The following is a 23,842-nucleotide window of genomic DNA, read 5'->3' as shown; positions in this document are numbered from 1 at the left end:
GAAAAAATATTTTTCCTACAGTTCTCAACATGTTAAAGCGCCTTCCGAAGAGTTGCGGTCGATTCCGATATCAGTTAATCAATAAAAAATTAATAACTTCCGATAAAATCGATTTTCCGCATATATAGGTGAGATGCTGATATTTTTCAAAGAGTTCTGTGTAGAAAAAAATATCCATTAAAAAAAATGGTTAAGTCCATTTAAAAGCTTACTTCAAACTGTACTCAGAGCTACCGTTCTCGCTGGACGCGGTCAAGCAACGGTTTCGCTATATATCTCCTGAGGACTCTCTCTAGTCTCGCGTTGGGCGTCGCGATGCGTCGCGATGCGTCGCGTCGCCCAACGCGTTGTCGACCGGATCTCGCGCGTCGGCCACGTGACGTGGCACGTATACGCGAGCGTCGGCAGGCGTCGAGACGCCACCGGAAAAGGGGCGTCCGCGGCTTTATGTTCCCGTTGGGAATTCCGTTCTCATGCCTCACGGCGTTTCGTTTCACGTCGACGTCCGCCGTTGCACGTGAAACTACCGTGCCGTAACTACACACGCGGATGCTCATACATATACACGTACGCATACATAAGTACACGAGAAACGTGCGCGCATGTTCAAAGCCGCACTGTCAGGCTGGACACGAAACTTTGCCGGATCGCCTGCCGTGATCCGCGAGTCACGAGACGCGATACGCGTGTCAGGATCGGCTCCGCAAGACGATCGCGTGCGCAGATGTATTAGCAGATTGTTGTTGCAATTTAGCGTTATGTGATTAGCGTGGCGCACGGCGTGTGTGAGCACTTAGTAAATTGGCTCAAATCAAATAGTAACGATATTTGGAATTGCAGGCATCTTAATCTTAGAATATTTGCGAGTGTTTTTGTGCAATTTTTTAGACTTGCATAGATTTCGAATAGTTTAAGTTCAGCCTACTTTGGTAAGATCTGGGGTAATTTGTATTTCGACATTTCGTGTACGTTTGGAACGTTTAAATTTGTCCAGATTTTAATTTAGAAATGTTAAAATGCGAGAATACGTGGAGCTTATATAAGATGATACCCGAATTCAAACGTCCTACATTTTGTTAAAGACGTTACATACTTTTACATATTCTTTTATATACACTCTTTTTATATATTCTTGATATTTTCGTATAAGATCACATTGAATCAAATCTCCGTATTCGTATTTTCATGAAATTTTTATTCATGATGAATATTTTCATGTATGAAGATACGCGTACAAACGCATATCGATTAACGATCATATGGTACATCAGTTTAACTTTTAATTAATGAGTTTGTCTTATTGGGAACCCTAACAAAGTTAAGTTTGCTACGTCTGTACAGATCATTTGGCAGATTTGATGGAAAAGTTATTTTTAGTTTGTTTTCCTCTATTAATTATTCTTTTTTACATATACGCTTTAAAACCCTTTTTATCTGCAAATAAATGTTATGTGCAATATCATTCTATTGTTATCATTGCATAAACTTTTAATTCAATTATTCAAATTATTTAAAAACATCGTAAATGTTCCGCATAATTACGTGCTACTTTCTCTCACTTCGACTCTTAGTCATAAATTCATTGTCTATCTGTACGCTAAAAATGAAGCCAGACGAAAACTAATAAAATATATAAAACTGTTTACAACTTGCAACATCAATTTTGACAAAAGTTTCTTTAAAAGTCAATTTATCTTAAACAAAAATATTGAAATATAACATAATTTTCGAATAATGAGCAATTGAAAAAGACATTAAGTATATTCAACAAATCTTATCGATTTTATTAAGCTCTTGATTCTATCAAAGTCCATGTGAAATCAGGTTAAAAGCGTATACCTTTAAAATGACAAGGTATATAAGAAAAGTGATTTTGATCACATAACTTTTTTTTATATAACTTTATATTTTACGTTTACTGTCAGTTCTTCTTGCCTCTTTTTTATGCCACAGGCGTAAAGGGGAATCTCGTAGTCTCTGCTAAGGATCAAGCGAGAAACGTCAAACGTAAACGCGCCGTGCGCGCGAGAGAATCCCCCCCGTCAGCGACGAGGAATTTAAAGTTCGTTCGTGAAATTCGAGCATCTTCGCGCCGGAGTACGCGCCAGATACGAGCACCCTCGAATTTAAGGATGCTCGAACAACTGTTGCGTGCATCCTTCGCAGCTTCTTCCGCGTCGTCTCATCTTCCGCACGACTGCTCGCGCAGCATGCGTCGCGCCGCGCCGCGCCGCGCCGCTCCGCTTCGCTTTGCCCTGCTTCGGAATATGCGCGGCTGGCTCGCGCGTGCGAGAGGTCGCCGCGAGCGGACGGGACGCCCGACGTCGCGACGCGCGGCGTCGCGGCAACGGATGCCGAGCGCCGCGCCGTCAGTTTGCGTCTGCCTAGGGTCGCGACGTCCTCGTCTGCACGTAGCACTGAGATCGCGCCTCTTCGCCGCTTCGTGTACGCGATCGAACACCGACGGCCGACGACGTCACCGTCGACGACATCCCGTTACAAGGGATTGTAACAATTGTAACACTCCGATCGCGATCGATAAATTGAAACCACGTGACTGATCGCCGCGTACATCCTACCTTCTTGGCGATCGACTGGTCCGGGGGAAGTTTGAAGGAATCCTCGGGTGTTCCGGGGTGACCTGAGAATTCTCAGAATTCTCCTAGGATCCTTGAGAGTCCTTGGAGAAGTTTGCGAGATAAGTCGAGGGACTTTGCTAACACTCCGGAAGCAACTCCGGCGCGTTTGAGATATCTCGCGAAAGTTTAAAGAGACATAAGAAAGCCTGCAGATTTTTGGATAAGTTTACGAGATGGCGAATTAGTTTGTAAAAAGCTTGGAAGTCGCAAGTTTTTTTTTCTGAGGGAGTAGATCTCGAAATTTTTAGACGTGTGGAGCAGTTGGAAAGTGTTTGGGACATTATCAAGGGTCACTGAAAACTCTGACTAGTTTTCAAGAATCTCCAGACATCTCGCAGCGGGGATTAGAAATTCTTTGGCAATTTGCGAAAATTTCTACAAAAGATCCAACGCGATTTCATCCTTTGAGAATCGTATTCCAAGGTTACCGAATAACTTTTTGCATCGCGTAGATTTTTGGTCACGTGGCCAGAGAGTTTCAAAACTTTCGAGAATCCGTTCTGAAATTCGCGCTTGAAAAGGAAGGACTCTTTCAGTTTATCGCTATTTTTATAAGATTTAAAAAGGAGGGAAGACTGACAAATCAAAAAAAAAAAAAAAAACTAATTAAAAATGAGATCGATAAATAATTAATTTATCCGGTGTTTCACGAGCGTCTTGCGATCTATCGATCTGTCGAGGATTTTCCACGATATCTTCATCGCAAATTCTCAGCTGACGAGTGTTTCTCCAAGACTCTGAATCTTTACCGGAGGATATTTTCACTCCGCAGTTCGAGGACCTTAAAGTGAAAGAGCTTGACGTTTAAAGAGACTCTGGTTATCCTGCCCCGTCATGACTTCGAAGAGGTCTGTTTGAATAGTCCTGAATACAGTAAGAACGACATAAGTGGAATTATCGAAGACCAATAAGACCTTGAAGTTGATCGATCTGCGGTCCGATATTTTTGAGGGATCGGTGAATTCAATTCAGCGACTCAAAGGGACAGAGGGTAGATGGATCTATTTTGATATCTGACAGATTTGTTCTCTCCGCTGCAGCAATTACGGTGAGTAATGATAATTTTTAATTGCATTTACTTGGATAAAAGAGATAATGGTAGAACAAAATAATATTATGAGATTGCTGAGATATGACGTTTGAATCTTTTTTCTATTATGTTATGTATAGAGTTTTCTCTGTTAGAAATAAGAGTGTCTATTAATAGAAATAAAGATTTTTGTACAATAATAAGAAACATAATTAGTAATATACTCGTATCTTATGTTACTCTATAACAAATATTTTTAACAAAAAATGTATGTTTAGAGAAAATCTAACGATTTATTATTTAGTTAAAGATTAATTATTTAGTCGCGATTATAAAATTTTTATATATGGATATGAGAGCGTAAAGAATCTTAACACTTCGTGAATATCTAACTAAAATTTATAGTATTTAAAGTATCAAAAAAATATTGAAATATTTTTATTAATCCAGGAGCAATTTAAATTTGAACGCATAAAATCCACACGCATTTACGGATTCATGGAATTTTTATCGTATAATTTATTACATACCCCATGCTACATCCCCCCGAATATATACCGCCTGGTATTGTCACTTGTTTCGAGCGACATAGTTTTACATAGTAATAACATAAATATTCAAATATCCACAAATATAAATATTCCAAAAACCGGACTAATAAAATAAATATTCGGGTAAAATGCAAAAAGCACACTGAAAATATTCGTGGATATTTAGCCATTGTGAAAATTACAATTATACATGTAAAGCTATCCAAAGAGACATGGATGTCAAAGAGCAAAAAGGGAAAAGTAAGATGTATTCCGAAAGATTGAAATATCCGTTTGTCAGTTCACAAATTTCAAATTTCGAACGTGTTTACGGATTAGCGAGCTTTAATCGCATCATTTATTACCACGTGCTACGTCAAATCCTCGACAGTACACTCCGCCGTATTGTCGTTTGTACCAAGCAACGAGTTAGATTACTGCTGGGTGAACTTCACAACTTAATTCTCTTTCGCGTCGCAACAACAGCTGCGAATATCAGTCTACGCGATTGCTCACGAGCTTACGCGCCTCACTCGCAAAATCTCCGGCTCCGGATGAGCTCCGGCGCGACTCACAAAACTTGGCACTAAACTCCCGCATTACCCTTGTCGTTCGCTCTTGCAGACTAGACGACGGGCATACTCGCACTCTGCGCTAAAACTCGCTGCTGGAAAATTCGTTATCAATTTCTGCTTATCGGGACGTGTCGTCGCTCCCCGAATAAGGACCCGTTCATCCGCTCGGACGAACCCGCGAGAGCGTGCGCGGGAATTAACTTGAAATCAGCGCCGCCGCCGCGTGTACTGATTACGAACAATCGTAATTAAATTCTTTCCACACTAATGACTGCTGGCACTTGAGCTCCGTGCAAATGATATTTAAATTAGCACGCGTCCCGTATACTAATCAAAGCCGAACCTCTCCTCGCGCCACGGACGTGCTTCCCTTTCTGCCGAATTATTAATTAATATCGTGTTACGATCGCATCAACTTTGCGTGATTTATCTGGGAAAAATTGGATTCTCCGGAAAATCCTTTGAATAATAATCTCGATAATCTTGTTTCCACAGAAATTTGTTACTGTAGTCGTGTTTATAATGATTTGCTGTCTATCCTCTGTAAGTTTTAATGAACATAAAAAATGAAAGCATTTTTTTTTATAGCGAAAAATCAATTTTTTATAACAAAAAATTCTAAACTTAGCAATCAATTTCAAATTTACATCAGACAAACTATCAATATAACATATAAAATTTAGCGATTCTAATTTTAACTAATTCTAATTTATTGAAAAATTTATTAAAAAATATTCATAGTCTCAGTTATATATTTTTAATGTTCCATGTAACAAATGTCTCTAAATATCTAATTTAAATAATCATTTCAAAATTACAAATTCGAGGAATTTATTATTCAGAGTCGCAAAGATATTTCGGTCTATATCGGATTCACCTTGCGCGATCGCTTGCGTCAAGGTGGAGGCAATATTTCATGCGGTTTATTAGAAGTATGTTTACGAATTCAGGATAAGTGGCTTTTTCGTTCAACAATCACGATTGTTTACACAAGATCCCACGTGCGTTGCAGTTTTCCTCGCTAAAATAACCGCTTGCCAGTATCTACATACAAAAATTTTTCGGAGGCTGAAAAAAAATAATCAATCGAGAAATCGATGTTAACCAAAAGTTTTGTTTCACGCAAAAGCAAATTTTCAAAAAGACCAGTAATAATTGTTTTCTTCATCAGAAAAAATCATAAATGATAAAAAATTACTATCTGCACTTATAATAGTTTTTTTTTCAGATATATAAAATTACATTTCACAAAAATTAAACATAACTTAAATTTGACAAAAATGCTGTCAATCATTTCGTGGAATAAATTTTAATTATGTATCGTATTTTTATATTTTTAAATTTTCAACATTAAACATCTTGATTAATTTAAAACTTAAATTAAAATTCTCTATTGACAAAAAAGAAATTTCGATCCTTCTCTTTCTTTTTCTCTTTTTTTCTAAAAAGAATTAAAATGTGTATGAAAAGATGTGGTAAATCTAAACATGTGATGAACAATTATTTTGCAATCAACGTAAATACAAATAAAGCCAAAACGCCGATGTTGGAAAATCAATTCTCTTTTCAAATAATTAAATTTTCAAAGCTTTTTGATCACTAATTTTAGTTATTATCAGTCATATAAATTACACTGTTTAATATTAACTGGTGATAATTTACGAGTGATAAAAATACTCACACTCTTATTCGCACTCACAGTGATTTTGTATTAACGAGTTCTAAATTTTATTATGTAATTAATACGATTCTTTTTCACGGAAATATGTCAATATAAGCTCAGTATTCAGAACGCGCTAACAAAGTTCCACAGGTATGTCTGTCGAATATCAATAGATGGTTTCAAAGCATATTCCAACGCGATTGGTTAATCACGCGTATAGAATTTTATCAGACCATTGTGACTACAAAGACCATGAATTCACAATTTGATTGTATAACTGATTTCTGTTGACCTTTATAACTGCTTTATAAATTTAGAAGTAAAATATTGTCAAACCTATTTCAACAAGTTACTTCATTAACAAATAAATAAAAAATGCAATCTATTTTTGAAAATATCAATCTAAATAATAAAATTTAATCAAGATTATTTTTCTTAAAAGAGATTATAAGTTGTACACATATGCGTTCCGATTACCCGCATTTTGGCTGATTTTATGTCATGTAAATGTTAATCGAACGTAAATTATTTTATATTAACCAAATGATAATACAGTTAAGATGCAATGCGCAGTGCGCAGATACAATGTAAATAATTTCGAAAGAGCATCGTGAGTTTCCCGAAATACTCGAGTTCTGTACATTGTACACGGTAACTTTCGCGTGCAATATTAAATATAAACTGAAACAACAAATTTCTGGAGGCAGGACAAAATGCTACAACATAGTCCGAATGGCGACAAAAGCAGCTGCATTCCAGCTGCGCAGAAGTGCATCCCGAATGCAGCTAGTCGGCTGCGCAACATTCCGCAATAGCTGCGGTCATTTTGAACATGCTGGGTTAGCCAGGAATGTTAATAGAAAATACTCGGTGTCTCCAGACTTTAATTATGAGGCGCGAATGGTGATCGCGAAGGGAGTTGAGCCGGAGTAAAGGGGTGAGATGGTGAAAACGGCTTGGCGCAAGAAGGGGAGGACAGTAGAAGCCTCCACTCCCGCGAAGTCTCAAATTACACAGAGGGTGAAAATCATGCCGCTTGTTCGACGGAAGCGTCGCGTTTATAAGGTGAAGAAAGTATCGAGAATTGGCAAGATCTCGGTCTGTTCGCGAGATATTGATACAAAACGGCAAACTCGAAGGAATCTTGAAAGCCTTAAAGAAAATAAGTCGCACGCGAAAGAACATGGAGACTGAGGAAGACCCAGATGAGAGAGAAAGATACAAAAGATCGAAATGAGTCGTAGGGAAGGTCGCGAATAACATTGAGAATGAGATAATGAGAAGATAAGGAGATAGAGAATGACAGAGAGAGAAAGAGAAAACAGAATGGACATCATTGTGGAGTTTCAGGTTCCGTCTGTCTCATCCTTTTGCGCGACTTCGCGTGTCAGGTCGATTTTCAAGGTTGATCTTCGAAACGAGCCGACTGTGCCGCTACGTTAAATCCGCGATTAAAATGCATTGCGTAAAATCAGGAAGGGTGGCTTGCGCTCGCCCGTTTCGTTCCTGCACGGCGCGGCGAGTAAATTACATAGCGCCGTCAATCCGACTCGGATTTCTCCAAAGCCCCGGGTTCACGCGAGACGGAGCAAAGCGGAATAAGGGGAAGTAGAATGGCGCGAGGCTCAACGAAGCAAGTTGAGCAAGGAATAGAAGGACGCGCGACGTCCCAAGAAGAGATGAGGTTAAAACCTGAGAAACTGAACTAAGAAAAATAAGAGCAAAGCGCGATAGTATTACGAAACGAAGTAAACTGAAGCGGGGTAATGTAAAGAAATGAAGCAATGCAAAGCAAACGGGAATATAGTGGAGTGAAAATAAAGCAAAATAGGGTGAAATAAAGCATATAGAGAGGGAAAAGGTGGAGAGAGATCCAGTACACGAACAAAGTAAACTGGGGGACTGAAGAGAAGCGGGATGAGGAAAGCAAAGCATAAAGCAAAGTAAAGCGTAGTGAAATAATGTAAAGCAAAGTAAAATGTAACAACGCAAAAATGTAACCAGGTAGAGCGGAGCAACATGAAGCGCGTTGTAGAACAAATCGAAATATATCGAAGCTGATAAAATAAGCTGGTGGAGACTAGTTCGAAAGGCGAGGAGAGAATTATTAAAACAAGTGTGAAACGTAATGGTGAAACGTAAAAAAAGAATAATAAACATTACATTATTATTTCATTAAATATTAGCGTTTTTCGCTATGGCATTGGAAATATTTAATTATAAATTTTAATGCTGGACTAATTGAATAAAAAATTTTGAGAAAGAATAAGTTCTATTTTCGATATCGATTATCTATAAATTATATAATCCAAATAGTATTATAAAAGTTTATAACAGCGATGTGATGAAACACATATAATCGGGGCGCGGATTAAACGCGCGTGCGTTATCTGATGCGACATATTCACGCGTTGGTAATTGTTTAACGCAGTTTTTGGATATAATCGAAGCGATTTATATTATTTAGACGAACATAAAGGTGCCGTTCCGCAGTATCGATAATATACGCATCTGGCGAGGAAAGGGTGGGAAGCGAAATGGCGACAATGAAAATTCGTTATCCGTTGTAAAATGAAATTTACGCGCCGAGCGCGATACAATGGATCATCTCGATCCAAACGTATCGCTTTTTGCAGTCGCGAGCCGAGGGTTCGACAATTCCGCTCACAAGCTGCGTGTGAAAGATGTGCCGCGCGGATTTATCCGCGAGCGAGTCGCCACAAAAGCGGCCCCTTTCGCCGCTCTCGCGTTTACGTGCCAAAATGCGTCGTGAAAATACGTTCGCAGTTCCCAGCGTGTTCGATTGAGTTCAAAAGGATCCAAAGATTTAACGGTTTTGCGATCCTGGACCACGGGACGCAACGGGTCCGAGTTTGTAAAGATGCGGCGCATCCAAAGCCTCAGATATTTAAGTATCTAAAGCGGTGTAACATAGAGATATTCCATGGTAAATCGCTGCAAGCAGCGGCGCCCTTTTATTCATCTCGCTTTGACGCACGTACATCGCGAGTGAATTCGATACACTCGTAGTTGTAAATATTGCGAAGCGAGTTTAAGGATTTAAACATCTGAGGGGAAAGCATCGATTAAGCGTGGATCTTGGAACTCATTCTTGCATCTTTAAAAATCTGTAGGTAGGATCTCAATATTTATTGGTTTAAAAATTTCAGACTTTGAAAATTTAAAACTAGAAAAGACGTTCTTGATTTCACAATTCGTGACACACCGAGCAAATATTTAAGGATTAAGTAAGTAAGCTTTGAAATCCAAAGTGTCAGATTTACGAGAGCAATGACGCGAGTCTTTAAATGCTGTTGCTAGAAAGGTGGAGTGTCAAGATTCTTCAAACTTTATATAAATCTACGAATATTCAAATTTTTATATACCTTACTCTTCCGAATACTTTATCTGCGGTAAATGGTATTGATCTATTAACACTTCGTAACAAGAATGTGCAATATATCTAATAAAATGAGAAACTCAACTTTTAAATATTTTAACTTTGATCATATTATTGCCTATGAATATATTGCAATCCGGATTTATTGCTTTTATTATCAAATAAAAAGTAGACGAGTTTAATTAATTTTTATGAGTTTTTTTGTTAAAAAAATAAAAAAAATGGGAATTTTCAAAAGCATCACGCTTTTCTGACTCGTGAAAATTACTTCACATATTCTATCTCGCATTATTTTAAACTCCGATTATTAAGTCCATATATCTTCAAGAACCTGCGAGATTCACAAACCGTAACTTCGTTGTATTGAATATACAATGGAATATTTTAAATAAAATATTAATGGATACAAAAAAAAAAAATTCGTACGACTGGCATGCAAGTACGGTGCCTCGACGTAAGGACGAGAGTCTCTATTGTTTGCATTTCCACGTATGTACGGCTCCTTGGAAAACCGGGTCCATAATTTTAACGTTTTTGCGTGCCTTCGTATCTCTCTCTCTCTTTCTTTCTCGCTTTCTCTCTCTGTATCTCCCTTTCCCTCTTCCACCGCACTCTCCGTTCTCTCTTTCTGTTCCTTTATCATCCGAGAACGGGATGAAAGCTCCGACCGCATGAAAGCGCGCCTTTTTGCCCCGGGAAATAAAAATTACCATGTCAGACATAAACCGCTCCGTCTCTCGCTTTTTTCCTACCACCCCTTGCGGACTTTCTTCCACCTTCACGAACCCCCGCCGTCTCATCACACCCCCACCATTCGCGCCACTTCGTAAGAGAACAAAGCCGCGATGGATAGAACTGATGCACTTTATTAGCTAACCCGATCTTTATACTCGTAGATATTGAAAGATAGTATTTTCATTAAAGAGCAGAAATTCATAACCTTTTTTTTTTTCAAAATTTATCAAAATCTTCGAATATTCTTATAAATAAAATATCGTACGAACTACGTCGTGCCATAAAAATTCTTCTACAAACAGATTTTACAAGTTCTACCTAATATTAAAATCACTGTATTACATATACGTAATATTAGTACAAATGTTTTTGGAACATTCACTAATTATTCTACATCTCTCTTTTGTTTTTGTGTATACAAATAAACTTGAGAAACAAACAACGATTATCTTCGAATGAATTCGAAATTAGTTTGTGATCAAATCCAATTTCTACCCAAGTACTTCTGCGAGATTAAACCATTCCTCTCTTTTTTCCTATCTTAATTCACCCTTTCCTTATTTAATTTTTTCGTTTACGGTACACGATTACCTGAAATTAGCAGTTTTCTTTTTTTTTTTTTTTTTTTTTTTTTAATCAGAAAAAGAACCATCTGCGCTCTCTCTTTAACGGCTTTTATCTTTTTAATGAAGAGCTACGTCGACTTCGGACTCGTTCAAGAAGGAATCGAATTCCGAAGACGACAAGCGGAGAAATCGGCGGAAGCTTAAAAGCTGTCATTCGCCGGTGCGGTTGCAACGGAGTGCAAGAAGTGCAACGTCGGCTGCATCTCGTCTCGCATTTACACTGGCAAGGGAGGGGAAAGGAAGATATTCTCTCTCGGTTGGCTAGCAATCGAGTATTCCAAGGAGTTAAATAATTGCTAACTCCCCTGGAAACTTTCCTGCAGGCAGATCGGGCACGTGAAAGATCACGGATCAATGACATGGAAAATAGAGAAGATCAAAAGAATTTTGAAAAGACAGGAGCTAAAGAAAATGGAAAATACTGCAAACATAAAGATCTTTTTTAGGAACTTTAGATCTTAAAGGACGCGGAAAATTCCACTTTAGAAAATTGACTAATCTAAAAAGTACCTAAAAATAGAGAAAGTATGGAAGCGCGAAACTTCTGAGAAAAGGGAGACACGAAGACTCAAAGTTTCGTGATAAAAAAAAACGAATAAAATTGAAATTTTACAAAGTGATATATGAAACGTGTGAGAAGATAAGAAAAGCATGAAGCGTACAGAGTTTTGGAAAGAGAAACGGGAATAGATATGGGATTTTAAATTAGAGAATTAAAGGCGGTCGATAAGCGTAAAAATATAAGAAAACTCAGAATAACGAAGAATATTCAGAGATCAAAGAAAGGAAAAGATGTGAGAATATAACGGATGACGTCGATTTATATTGATTATAGCACGTGCATGGTGTCGATATAATTCTATAGATGCACGTGCGCACGCACACGTGTACACGCAAAACGCATTACGATGCCTCAGACGGTTGGACAGTTATTGGTACTTAGAAGAAGAGCATCGGAGAACCATAAACTTGGGCGATCGGAAGTAACAGGGGCGGTTTAGGGGCTGCACGAAGCGACGGGGAGTTGGGGAGGAGACGTCCCCGATCCGCGTGCAGGATGCATCTGCATTTAAAGTGGTTGCGCTTGCCAGATACTCCGCTGCGAAATCACGTGATGCGTGATTTCTATTGTTTCCTTCCCATCCTTTCTTTTCCCTTCGGATCGACGGCATCCCGATATCACGCCCAGGCAACATCAGATTCTTGGCTTTCATTGGGATCCAGGATTTCTCCCCGACGTCGCGGATCGCGGATTTAGACTTCTATCCGTCGCGAATATCCCGTGATGCAAATTTATGAGGTATCTCAAGGTCCAGACTTTAAGATTCAGGATTTCAAGAATTTGGGAACAATCTAGGATCTTATACACGGATCTAGTGGATTCAAGCGTTTTTAAGATTCAGAATCTCGTTCAGCATCGGTGATATTTTGAATCTAAATTTAAAAGAAACCAGCGTTATCTACATTTTCTTACCTCACATAAATATATTAAATTTGCTGAACAGCGAAGATACATTAGCAATAAAATCAAGTAAAATTTCAAGTGAATAGTCGAATCAAATTTCCTCGTTGTGATCATTTTCTTATTTTGTACCAGAATTATTTTTTTAGCAATTTAATTCTACCAGCGTTAAAAGATTTTAGAATATTTCGCAAAAAAAAAACACATATGAATATGCATTCAAAATTATTGGCGTGTATTTTCGTTTAAAAATACGCTATATAATAATGCGCAATGCATTTGATTTGTTTTTAGCACGGTTTAATATTTAAAAGTCGATATAAAGCGGTCGACGCAATTCCGTTTTGTATTAAAATCTGATTCAGTTCGATTCGTTTCTGACTGTGTATGCAGCCTTTTAACTCCGAATAATATGTCTGCGAGCTATGGACATTTCGATCGGACACGGGGATCGTGCAAGAGATCGCTCTCTCTCTTTCTCTCTCTCTCTCTCTCTCTCTCTCTCTCTCTCTCTCTCTCTCTCTCGTGAGCAGGGAAAAAGACGGCCGGCGGCGATTAAGCCCGAACGCGTAGCTCTCGAAACCGGATACGAAACGAGACTGGGACGTATCGATGCTCTAAAGTACACCGTGAAACGCGCATACACGCGTATGTGAACATAGGGCGAGGGGAAAAATTATCATCATCCTGCGAAAACAGAGCACACTCATTCGCTCGTTCGCTCGCTCGCAGATTCTGCGCGCTCGAGATAACTATGCAAATACGCTTCCTCGCTGGCTCATACTGAAGGCTGACAACGACAAAACCCAAATTCTGACTCCGACGGCGCTAAAGAGAGAGAATAAAGGTAATTCGGAGACCGGGGCTTCGGGGACATGAGCGGAGGAGATTGAAAAAAAAAAGGCCGGGCTCTATCGCGTGATATTATACGGTGAAAACCCGTGAGGGAAAAGCGTTGAACAAACGGTAACGCTTTCCATGAAAATTTAATAGTTAATTGCTAATTGTTAATTGTTAGCGTTTTTCTGATTTTTTCAGATTTAACCGAATAAAATTGGAACAATGAAATCAAGTGGAAAAAAATTTATATCGCAAATGTAATTGAGTTACAAAAGCAATTAAAAATCGTTCTCGATAAAATAGTCAATCTTCAATTATTCAAATCTTTTGAAGATACATTGAAGGTTTTGGAACAGAGCGGTTCGTTAAGAATTTTTCGGCTCTTTATAGAGAACCTAATTCAATTTAAAAAAAATTGGCTTAAAGAGAGCCGAATGATTCGTCGATACGAACTAATTCGGAAAGAGATATCGAAGTTTTGTATTTATTTTTATTTCACTTTCAAAAGAACAGAGAGAACAGAAATTTTTCATACGGTGTCTCGAAATATCCTCGTCCGAGTTAAAGATCATTCACATTATCTTGAGTAAAGTCTGATACGCGCGAGTGATCTTCCCGTGTCGATTCCTGACGTTACTAGACCGGATTTCGACTCTTCGTCGCGGTCAGAGAACGCGGGGGTGAGAAGTGAATTCCGGGGAATCGCGGGGGCGGTGAATTCTGTACGCGCGGAATATGATAAATCGCGCTATAAAGCATATCCCGGGGGAGGGAAGTGGCGCACCCGCGCACCTTGTTGCTCAGCCGATGACGCATGGCGTCGCGACACCATCGCGTTTCCAGATTCGCGCATCATTTGTCAGCGGCCGAGCGACACAAAAAATTCAAAGTCCATTCTTTCTTACGTTCCCACTATCTGCTCGCGATCGTCGATCATTCGCCAACAATGTCGCTGACCGACGCGTGCCGGAAGTCTCCGATCTGAGTCCCTTCCTTCTCTTTTTTTTCTTCGCCGTTTTTTTTTATCGTCGCAACCAGAGCAACATTTCTCACACGATGATCGAGCGCGGAGAGGATTTATACCGCGAATTGAAAGAACCCTGGTTTGTCGTTTCTTAGACTTTGCTTCGATATTCACGATTTTTTTTTCACTTTTATTTGCGTGCTTAGGAATTTAAGGATAAATGATGTGTCTGCGTGTACTTTGTAATCGTTGAAAACTGTAGGGTTAAAAAATTTTAGATTTGTAAAATTTACAGATCTGTGGAATATAACACTTTATCTCTAGATCGTAGAACGTGGGATGAGCGTAATATTCGCCGGTAATCTCTACGATATAAAGTTGACTTAGGGGAGAAAGAGATTCGGGATTTCTATGTGATAATATCAATATGTGTGTGTGTGTGTGTGTGTGTGTGTGTGTGGTGCGCGCGCGTATGAAAAATGATATTATAATATGAACATACATTTAATTCTATTGGATAAGTATAAAAGGTTTAATAGATATTATAATCAATTTTTTTTTATTGTACTACATTAGACATATTAATATATTATGTATCCCTAAATGGAGCAACTTTGTCAATTGTCAGAAAAAAAAAATTAATTAAATTCGAGTAGATTAAGGTTGTTTTTAAAGAAAAGTTAAAATAATAATAATATATGAATTTTGGAGAAAAATAAATATTCAAAATAATGTAAAAAACAATATTTGTGATGTATTATACGGGAGAAAATGCTGTCAATACCAATCTGCGAAAAATAGTGCGCTAAATTTAAACGAGATAATTTCAATCTCAAAAATCGTGCTGTGGACTGTTTTTTGATAAAAAAAAATGTGAGTTACAATATCTATTAAAAATCTATCAAAATTTGGACTCACCTAATAGACTGAAGTAGGTCCGTGCAATTTTACAAGCATAATGTTCACTGTAACAAAGAAAAATAAATTTTTACTATTTTTACTATTTATAGTTACTATTTTTTAAATTATACATTTTATGAAAGAGAGAATAGGGAACTAAAATATATAAAAATAGTAAATTTGAATAAATCTCGACAGAGCAAAGTTTCTCTAATAATCAAATATTATGTCATATTGACAATTTACACTGAAAAAATATTTTGATTGCACTAACAAGATGGTGAATGCATTTTAATGGTACCAAAAGTAGATTTTCTATCATTATTTTATAATTAGAACATTATAAAAACTGAACTAATATGGTTAGCATTTGTTTAACGTTTTTCAGTTAAATTTATAAAACTTCTAGTTATATTTACAATATACACGTTTCTTGCAAAAACTCTGACCTAATTAAATATAAATTTGGTATCATTGTCAAGAATTCTAATATATTAAATAGGAAGGAATTAATTATGCTTATTTGGTAATTTTTTGTTTCTATTTTCCTACATATTGTTTGATTTTACCAGATTTCCAATAAGCAACCAGATTTTTTTTCAATGTAAAATTTCTTTGACGCTACATTTTTAGAAAATGAAAAAATCCGTACGGCTTTAGTTTATAATGTTATCAAGTCGGAATATGATTTACAGAAATGGCTCATAATATAAATTCCATACTTAGAAAGAATCAGATTAACATAAGAGAAATAGCTGTCAAGCTAAAAACGAGATATGAATATACGAAATATGAAACTCTGGAAACGTTTCGGATCTTTAAACCTTTTTGCTTTTCTCTCAATTTCTTGCATTTATTAAAAATAAAATTATGAAAACAGAATAATGTGAAAATAATAATCTTTTTCTTTAGATATAAATCATTTCTCAAAAATTATCTGATAAAGATCACGTTCAATTTACGAACTATTGAAAAGAAAGTTTCACGTTTTAAAAGATTGAAAAGTTTAATAAACTTTTCGCGCTTGTCGTTATTATCGCTGACGAAGAGTTATTTAATTTTTTCCGCTATATTACAGTTTAAGGGTCGTCGGCCAGGAATTTTCATTACAGCGAACAATGGTAATTGGCGCTTTTCGCAATCTACATGGAGAAGGATGAGGATCGTGACGCTCGACGTATCGTGCGCGCGTAGAATTTCGCCGGTGCGTATTTCGGCGCCTAACTTTTTATACGGCGTTCTCGCGCGCGACGAAATGACGTAGTAAATCCTCGTTTCGCGAATTTAGTTCCGGAGCGCGAATAATAAAGCGCGGACGTATCTTCGCTCAGCGTTTTACCGTCGCCGGTGAGTACGAATGTATTTCGAAAAACTGCTTACGCGCCTCGCGCTCCCCACGAGAGCTCGCACGCGCGACACCACCGTTTTGCGCCGACGACGTCGACGTCGCGACGCGAAAAATAATATCTCAGCACGGCGAAATTATCGCCCATTGGCCTTCTCGTTACAAACGTACAAAAATCATCCCTGAGGTCCTGCAAATTTCGTCCTTTTTTCTGTACTTAATTCTGTACTGCTTCGTACATAGAATTTATTCAACAGCACGTTGTTTTTAACATTTAAAAAACACTCTAACTCTGTCAGATATAATACATAATCGTGTGCATTATTTAGTGCATGCATCTCCTAATATCTAATCGCACGTATCGCATGATATGTGGCAAGAAAAGTCAATTCTTAATTTTATTTATAGCTCTATATATCTATTATTACTGTGTCAAAATTAATCGCGAGCAATATATCGAAAAAAATTATGAAAATTTTCAGTAATCACATGTGTTATTTTAATATGTGATATTTAACAAAATTGGACACACATTTGGTTTAAATTCTTTACAAATATCTACTGTATTTTTCCTTTCACCAGCAAATAAAAATTACAAAGCTAAGACGTTTGATTTGACCTCGAAAGATTAATACGCAAGCAATATAAGTTTTTAAATTATAAGAGCGAGAGAACATAAAGGGTTTCTACTAATTAAACTTGAGAAATGCGAATAATGTAGTAATGAAATCCTCTTTTTCCTCGGTTAATATTAAATAGACCTCACTTTAATTCCCTCTCAATGCGATTCGTCGAGAATGGGAGGCATTGCGAATATCTGCAAATTTTTATCCAAAACAACAAAATATGGATGTATGTTTTCTGCGGAAAATAATATGTTCGTATTTTTGCGTATTACAGGAAGAATGTCTAAAATGTCAGATATCGTTTATAAAGCACGCTCTCCAAGCACGTATTCTCATTTTGTGGTTTGAAGGCAACACGGTGCAATAGATAGATTAGTAGAATTCTATTTTAAAACTTAATTATAAAAATTCTCATTATCCAATATTAAAAAGTTATGAAAAAGTCTGCTCTGCCAAAAAAATAATCAAGAAAAATTTGATTTTAAACCGATCAGAGAATGTGTACTGTATTGTAATAGTGAAAGATTTAAAACAATTTTTAAACAAGACAGAAATTTACCGAAAGCTTTTTTTCAATCACTTATAATTCAAAATAATTCTTTTGAAAGAGTCTAATAAAAAAAAAGTCACCAAAGGCATCGCAGATGAGAAAGTAAGCGCGGTCACCATGGAGTGCTTTAGTTCTAACTAAACTGACTACGGTCCCGCCTTAATAAGCTTTTATAGGCCGCAAGCTCACTGAGATTGAAGTGTTAGGCACTTCAATGCTTAATAGACACCTAAGCTTAAAGTAGTCGGTCGGTGTGAAAAGACCCTTAGAGTTACTTTAGATCTTTATAGATTGTTAGATTTTTAGAGATCATTATCCGCAAAGAGAGAAAAAGAAAGAGAGATCAGAGATTTCTGAAGTTGATTTTTACGTCTTTGAGATTCTCTGTATTTCAACAATTCCTTAGATCTTCTCAGATTTCTCAGATCTCTTTTGATCCCTACAGATCCTTAGAATTTCTTAAAACATAACGCCGCGCGAAACAAGTGAAAATAATTTTTCTACATAATTGTACTTTTTATTATTTTATTAAAAAACGCATGCCTATAATTTTGTGAGCCTACAATCGTATTTTTTTAAATCAATATTATTAAACTCTTAAAAGGGAATAAAAAATTTCGCGAGAGAAAAAACGATTCAATCAAGATTAAACGTGGCAACGTGCCATTTGATGAAAACAATTTCTTCGTGCAACATTTTCTCCTCCATTTCCTCTTAATTTAACAATAACGAGACGCATAATGCAACAGTATCGGAACAACAAGCTTGTTTACGTATTGTAATAATTTTTTTCTCTCCCATTTTGCATCGGTCGGCATACTTCCGCCTTGCTACAACCGTCCGCGCGAAACCTATTCGCCGTCCTTCCTCTGTGCTTTAAACGGAGGTGAGTTAAATTGAAGGGTACCTTGGCGAAACAGCGCTAATACCGCATTCCCTCGAAAAAGAAGCACTCAGACCGTACCAGCTCGTGCCACCTTTCACCCCTTTCGCCCCCCTTCCCCATCCCTTTCGTTAACCCCCTTCTCTAATATGCAGTAAAGAGACTCACGTTCAAACTTTGGGCAGTAATTAATCCTGGAAATTACTCATTTTCGGTGTTGCGCGGTGCGAGGTTTTTCCCGCTACTGAGGAATGCCACTAACCAAGACTTGCCATCTTCACCGTCCAACAAATTACTAAATATTTCATTAGTTAAATATTTATTAGATATTTATTAGATGTTGTGTGATATAATATACATTTACCAACCAATTATTATACTGATCAAATTGAAAATTAATACAGTACGTTTAATTTATAAACAAACATGCTGGAATTTGTGAAAAATCAAAATAAATTTATGAGTTAGATTGCCCCAACTTTATTATAATTTACTTATGAGTATGTTCGTATAACGGGGGAACATTCACTACATATATCATTTCTTGCAAATATCAGGACGTAATCACGATACATTTTCGATTTTGTAATGTAATTTAAGTATGTTCGTATAACTGTTATGATATAACACTATCATAATATATCCAAAACACAATCACGGTATGATCAAAACGCAATCATAATATAATTACAAAATCGTAATTACTAGCGGGATCAATTTATGTCGTTGATTCTAATGCGATTCAATTGTTAAATTCCGTCGCATTCGGTAGAATCGAGTATGTATATCGAAATATACATTGCTTGTACCACAATTTGATATTGATGCATGCCTAAATGGTAATCATATGACAGAATACCGTGGAGTTAGAATACTTATCGGCATCATCGACGGTACATTATTAAATGCTTCTCGATAAATAACTAAGTAATAAATAAAGAAACAAATGAATCGCATATGAATATATTATTTTGATTAAATTTGCGATTTAATGACGTATAATAATAAAATTATTGCCGAATGTCCAAAAATCAATCTGAATTTAATGAATAAAGAAGCAGCCGTGTAATATTTATGCTTTTAAAAATGTTTAAAATATTCAATGAGATTTCATAACTAAAATTTATATGTAATTGCTGAATTAATCATCAATAAACAGCATCGATATATCATACATAAAAAATTCACAGGTTGTAATATATAATCGACATCAATAATTGTCAAAATTTTCAAAAATGCTTTTACGCGAGAGACGGAAAAATACTACGTGATAATGCAATCCCGTTCACTATGCTGTTCTTTCAACGAAGGGTAATAAAATTCCATTTTCACGCAACTATCGGATTTGGTTTCGACCATGATATTGCTCCGACCATGAAATTGGCGTCCACGCTGACAGGAAGTGCAACAACGGCGAGGAAGAAACGCGTACAGGACGAGATTAATAGCCGCGCGGCACGTTAGCATCGCATCGGGATAATTAACATACCGTATTTACATAGACATTAGACAAACAGTTGATTAGAAAGATATAGGCGGCCGGGCGGCCGCCGTTGGCGTGCTGTTGTAAATACAGCTGGTATTCCAGCAGATAGCCACCGTGATTCATGGGGGACAGCCGCCACGCGGCGGATCTATAGATCCACCCTCCGATACCGAGACGTCCCACCCACCCATCCCCCCGGACAACTTCAACCCTCCACCCTTCAGGCGCTGCTGCACGCGAACAGTCCATACGTTTCACCTGGATAAGGCGCGTCCGTAATCTATGGATTACCCCGAAGAAGTTAATGAAGGCACCCCCTATGGGAACGAAGGACTGAGTTTGTTACCGAAGGAAGTCGTAATTTTGTCGGAAATTTGGAGGAATTATCGGTCAGGGATTATGAGTTGGGCGTTAAATAGTGGGACGGATAGTACGTTTGTATATCGGGGCAGATTTCAGCAGATTTCAGCAGATTTTAACATCGTAAATCGCGATAGAAATGTCTTAATTTCTTTTTTCTTACGTACGATATAACTGCATTTCTTGAAAATAAAATCAATAAAAGTTCTAGAATAAAACTTTAAGAACAAACTGTTTAAGTGTGTCTCGGGACTCAATATATCTCTTTTCCTTTAGTTAATATTGAGTTTTATTTTTCTTTTTTCATTTTATATTTCTTTTTTAACGTGAAGATTTCGAATATCTCGATAATTCAAGCACGTGCATATGAAAAGTCTTGTCAGAAATAGAATTTTAAAAAATGTACTAGAATATAATTAAAAATGGAAACTTTACTTAGGTTTATATTTACTCCCAATTCGACTTGTCAAAATGTTACATTCATAATTTAAAAACTACTGCTTTTTTGATATTCAAATAAACAGTATCTTGACTAATTTAATCTCTAATGTGTCTATAGTTTTAGAATAAATTTACCAAGACGATATAGAACAAAAAGATTGTAAATAAATTATTAACGATTGAAAAGTTCATTCGTCTAACATTTCATATTTTTGGAGGATGTGTGCTTGATAAACAACAGTCGTCATTAGAGCGAAAAAGATATTATTTTCCGATAACCCTAATAAGTGGACTTAAAGGGGAACCGACAACTGAAATATTTATGTCGCAAAACATACACGCGCGTCGATACGATACAAAATGCGGCATCGTGGCTGGCGCATTACGCGGTTATATACGCGCGGCGATTACTCGACGTAAGATACAAATCCGATACTCCATCATGGCGCGGCGCGCGCTTGTTCATGGAGCCATAAAGGAACGTCGCGATAACGTAAATGATGAAAACCGAGAAGTACGTGCCGTCCGCGACGAGCGGCGGTTTTACTACCTACCGATATATATATTTCTGCATTTTACCACTCGCACTTTATTTAATTGCCATACCTGTGCTCACGGTGCGAGAACAAATTCCACAGAATTAATCATCCACGATACTACGCTACTGTTAAACCAAATATAATTTCTAATTAATTATACTTATGCGTGGAAGTGTTAATTTAACATATATTATGCAAAGCTACTTTTCCAGATAAATAGATCATACTTTATTGTTGCACCGAAAAATGTTCTGTAATTGTTTACTATCAACATATTTTAACCAAAATGTTTTTTTTATACTAAAAAAAATATTTCCAAAAAACGCGCAAATCTATATTTTTTCAATATTTTCTTCTGATAATATACCATACATATATTAGAATATAATTATTTGAAGAAGAACAATCATACGTTACAAAACTCCTTATCTTGGATTATTTGAGATATTTCTGTAAGAAGGCGTGGGGGAAGGGGGAGGTGGTTTAATGCGTGCAATGTGTGCGATATACCAAACATCAATAGCGCCGTCGGCAACAAAAGTCGCTTGTTTTTCAGTGCTGGATGCAGTTGGTATCCATTGTGCTGTATTCGGATTGTGTTGTCCACGTGATTTGTATAAACAATCGAATTGTTTGCTTTGAAACAGACATCAGTCACATTTTTTTGCCAAATTGAGTTAACAGTGGTTTTCGATATTCTAGATCTCCCTTCCGTATTGAGTTTCAAAAAAAGAGCACCTGTTCCATTACCGCGATACAATTAACTTTGTAAATAATAGTAATACTAATAATAATAATAACAATAAAAATTTCTTCTCGATGTGAATATGGCATATCAATAGGAAAGCTAGAACTATATAGACTCTGTTGATTGATTCTAAAAATTTGTTGAAAAGAGTTCAATAGCAAAAAGATGTGAAATTTTACAGGCAGTTTTCTGCAAAAAAATGTTTGACAGAAAACGGACCAACTCTACTTTTATCAAAACAAAACAAAACATTTATAAAAGCCGATCAAAACGTTTGGTAGAAAGTGTAGGACGTTTGATAAAAAAAAAACACTGTTTTCATATTTAAAACGGTTTTTTTTGCAAACTGTGTGAACAATAAAAAAAAATGTATTCTACATCTGTTTCCTCGCAAGAAATCATTTCCTCGCAGATCATTATGATTTACCGTGAACAGTGAACACCCTGTACTGTAGTCACGCTATTCTGTTGTACTTTGACAGATATGTAATTAAGGCCCGTACTGAATCATAAGTGCTGGATCAGTCATAAAACATCAGGGTACCTTGGGGGATCCCTCACGACGAGTGATGGGTTAACCGCAAGTACAGTATCTATATCTACCAAGCAGACCCAACTGCCATGTTGTATCTTATGCTAAAGCTGCTTGTGTCTACAGTAGTAATTCACAGATCTTTGTCTGAAGTTACGTACATATTTGGTCTCATGCCATCTTTCTCCAATGTGTTGAAACAGATTAAAAAAAAAAAAAGAAAGAAAAACATTTCTTAATACAGATCGGCAAGCAAATTGGTTTCGGTGCTGTAAAACTTGGTTATTGAAAGGAAAAAGAAAAATTTGCATCGTGAGGCATATTTATAAGCATTTAAACACTGACAATCGAATCCAATGTAACCAATTTGTTTTGTTCATTATTCCGGCCCCAAGGTAGTTATCACTCGGATACTCTCGATACTTGGAGAGATGACTCTGCAATGCGTGAGTGAGGTGAATACCCAAAGGATCCCTTGAGAGTTCTTAGCGGGAAAGAGAGAGATAGAAAGACAGAATGGAACGGTCGAGGGACATTTGAGTGGCGATCGTATAGTCCACGCGCGGGTTGGCTTCCAATATTATCTGTTTCGTTAAGTTCAATTATTCAGTATTATCTCGAATGAATCAATATACTCTAACACAATTTACGAGAACATTATCAAAGAAAAGTCGCGTGATTAAGTTTAAAAAAAAAATGCAGCTGTTTAACACACGTGAAATAACGTGTCCGTAATTTTCGTTTCTATAATTCGAAAATCTCTTCGATATTTGATATTAAATTTATTCTATAACGATTCAAGTCTCGCGCGGCTATTTTTATTGGTATACGACCGCCAATATTTCTTTACCCGGAAGGACATCCGTTACACCGGCGCGACATTCCGCGATGTAATTACCTTAACGCGTGATAATCCCGAAATTTTTCCAGGAAATTTCGAACGCGCGGTAAAGCGCGCGGTGGGGCTC

At 37.0% G+C, this 23,842-nt stretch overlaps 2 protein-coding genes across 3 annotated transcripts in view; one reads left to right on the top strand and one right to left on the bottom strand.

Moving 5' to 3' along the window:
* Nucleotides 1–23,842, bottom strand: part of LOC105205719 (transcription factor SPT20 homolog) — a 56,665-nt gene that overhangs the window by 27,317 nt on the left and 5,506 nt on the right. The window contains exon 2 of the mRNA XM_026132309.2: nt 15,383–15,429. The gene's annotated coding sequence lies outside the window, so the exon portion shown is untranslated. The remainder of the gene's footprint in view (nt 1–15,382; nt 15,430–23,842) is intronic.
* LOC105207571 overlaps nt 2,353–23,842 on the top strand; it is a 180,818-nt gene continuing 159,328 nt past the window's right edge. For both annotated transcript variants that reach the window (XM_026132320.2, XM_026132316.2), the window contains exon 1: nt 2,353–3,687. The gene's annotated coding sequence lies outside the window, so the exon portion shown is untranslated. The remainder of the gene's footprint in view (nt 3,688–23,842) is intronic.

Source organism: Solenopsis invicta, chromosome 14, assembly GCF_016802725.1.
Source record: "Solenopsis invicta isolate M01_SB chromosome 14, UNIL_Sinv_3.0, whole genome shotgun sequence".
Lineage (NCBI taxonomy): Eukaryota > Metazoa > Arthropoda > Insecta > Hymenoptera > Formicidae > Solenopsis > Solenopsis invicta.
This window is presented reverse-complemented; position numbering and strand designations above follow the sequence as displayed.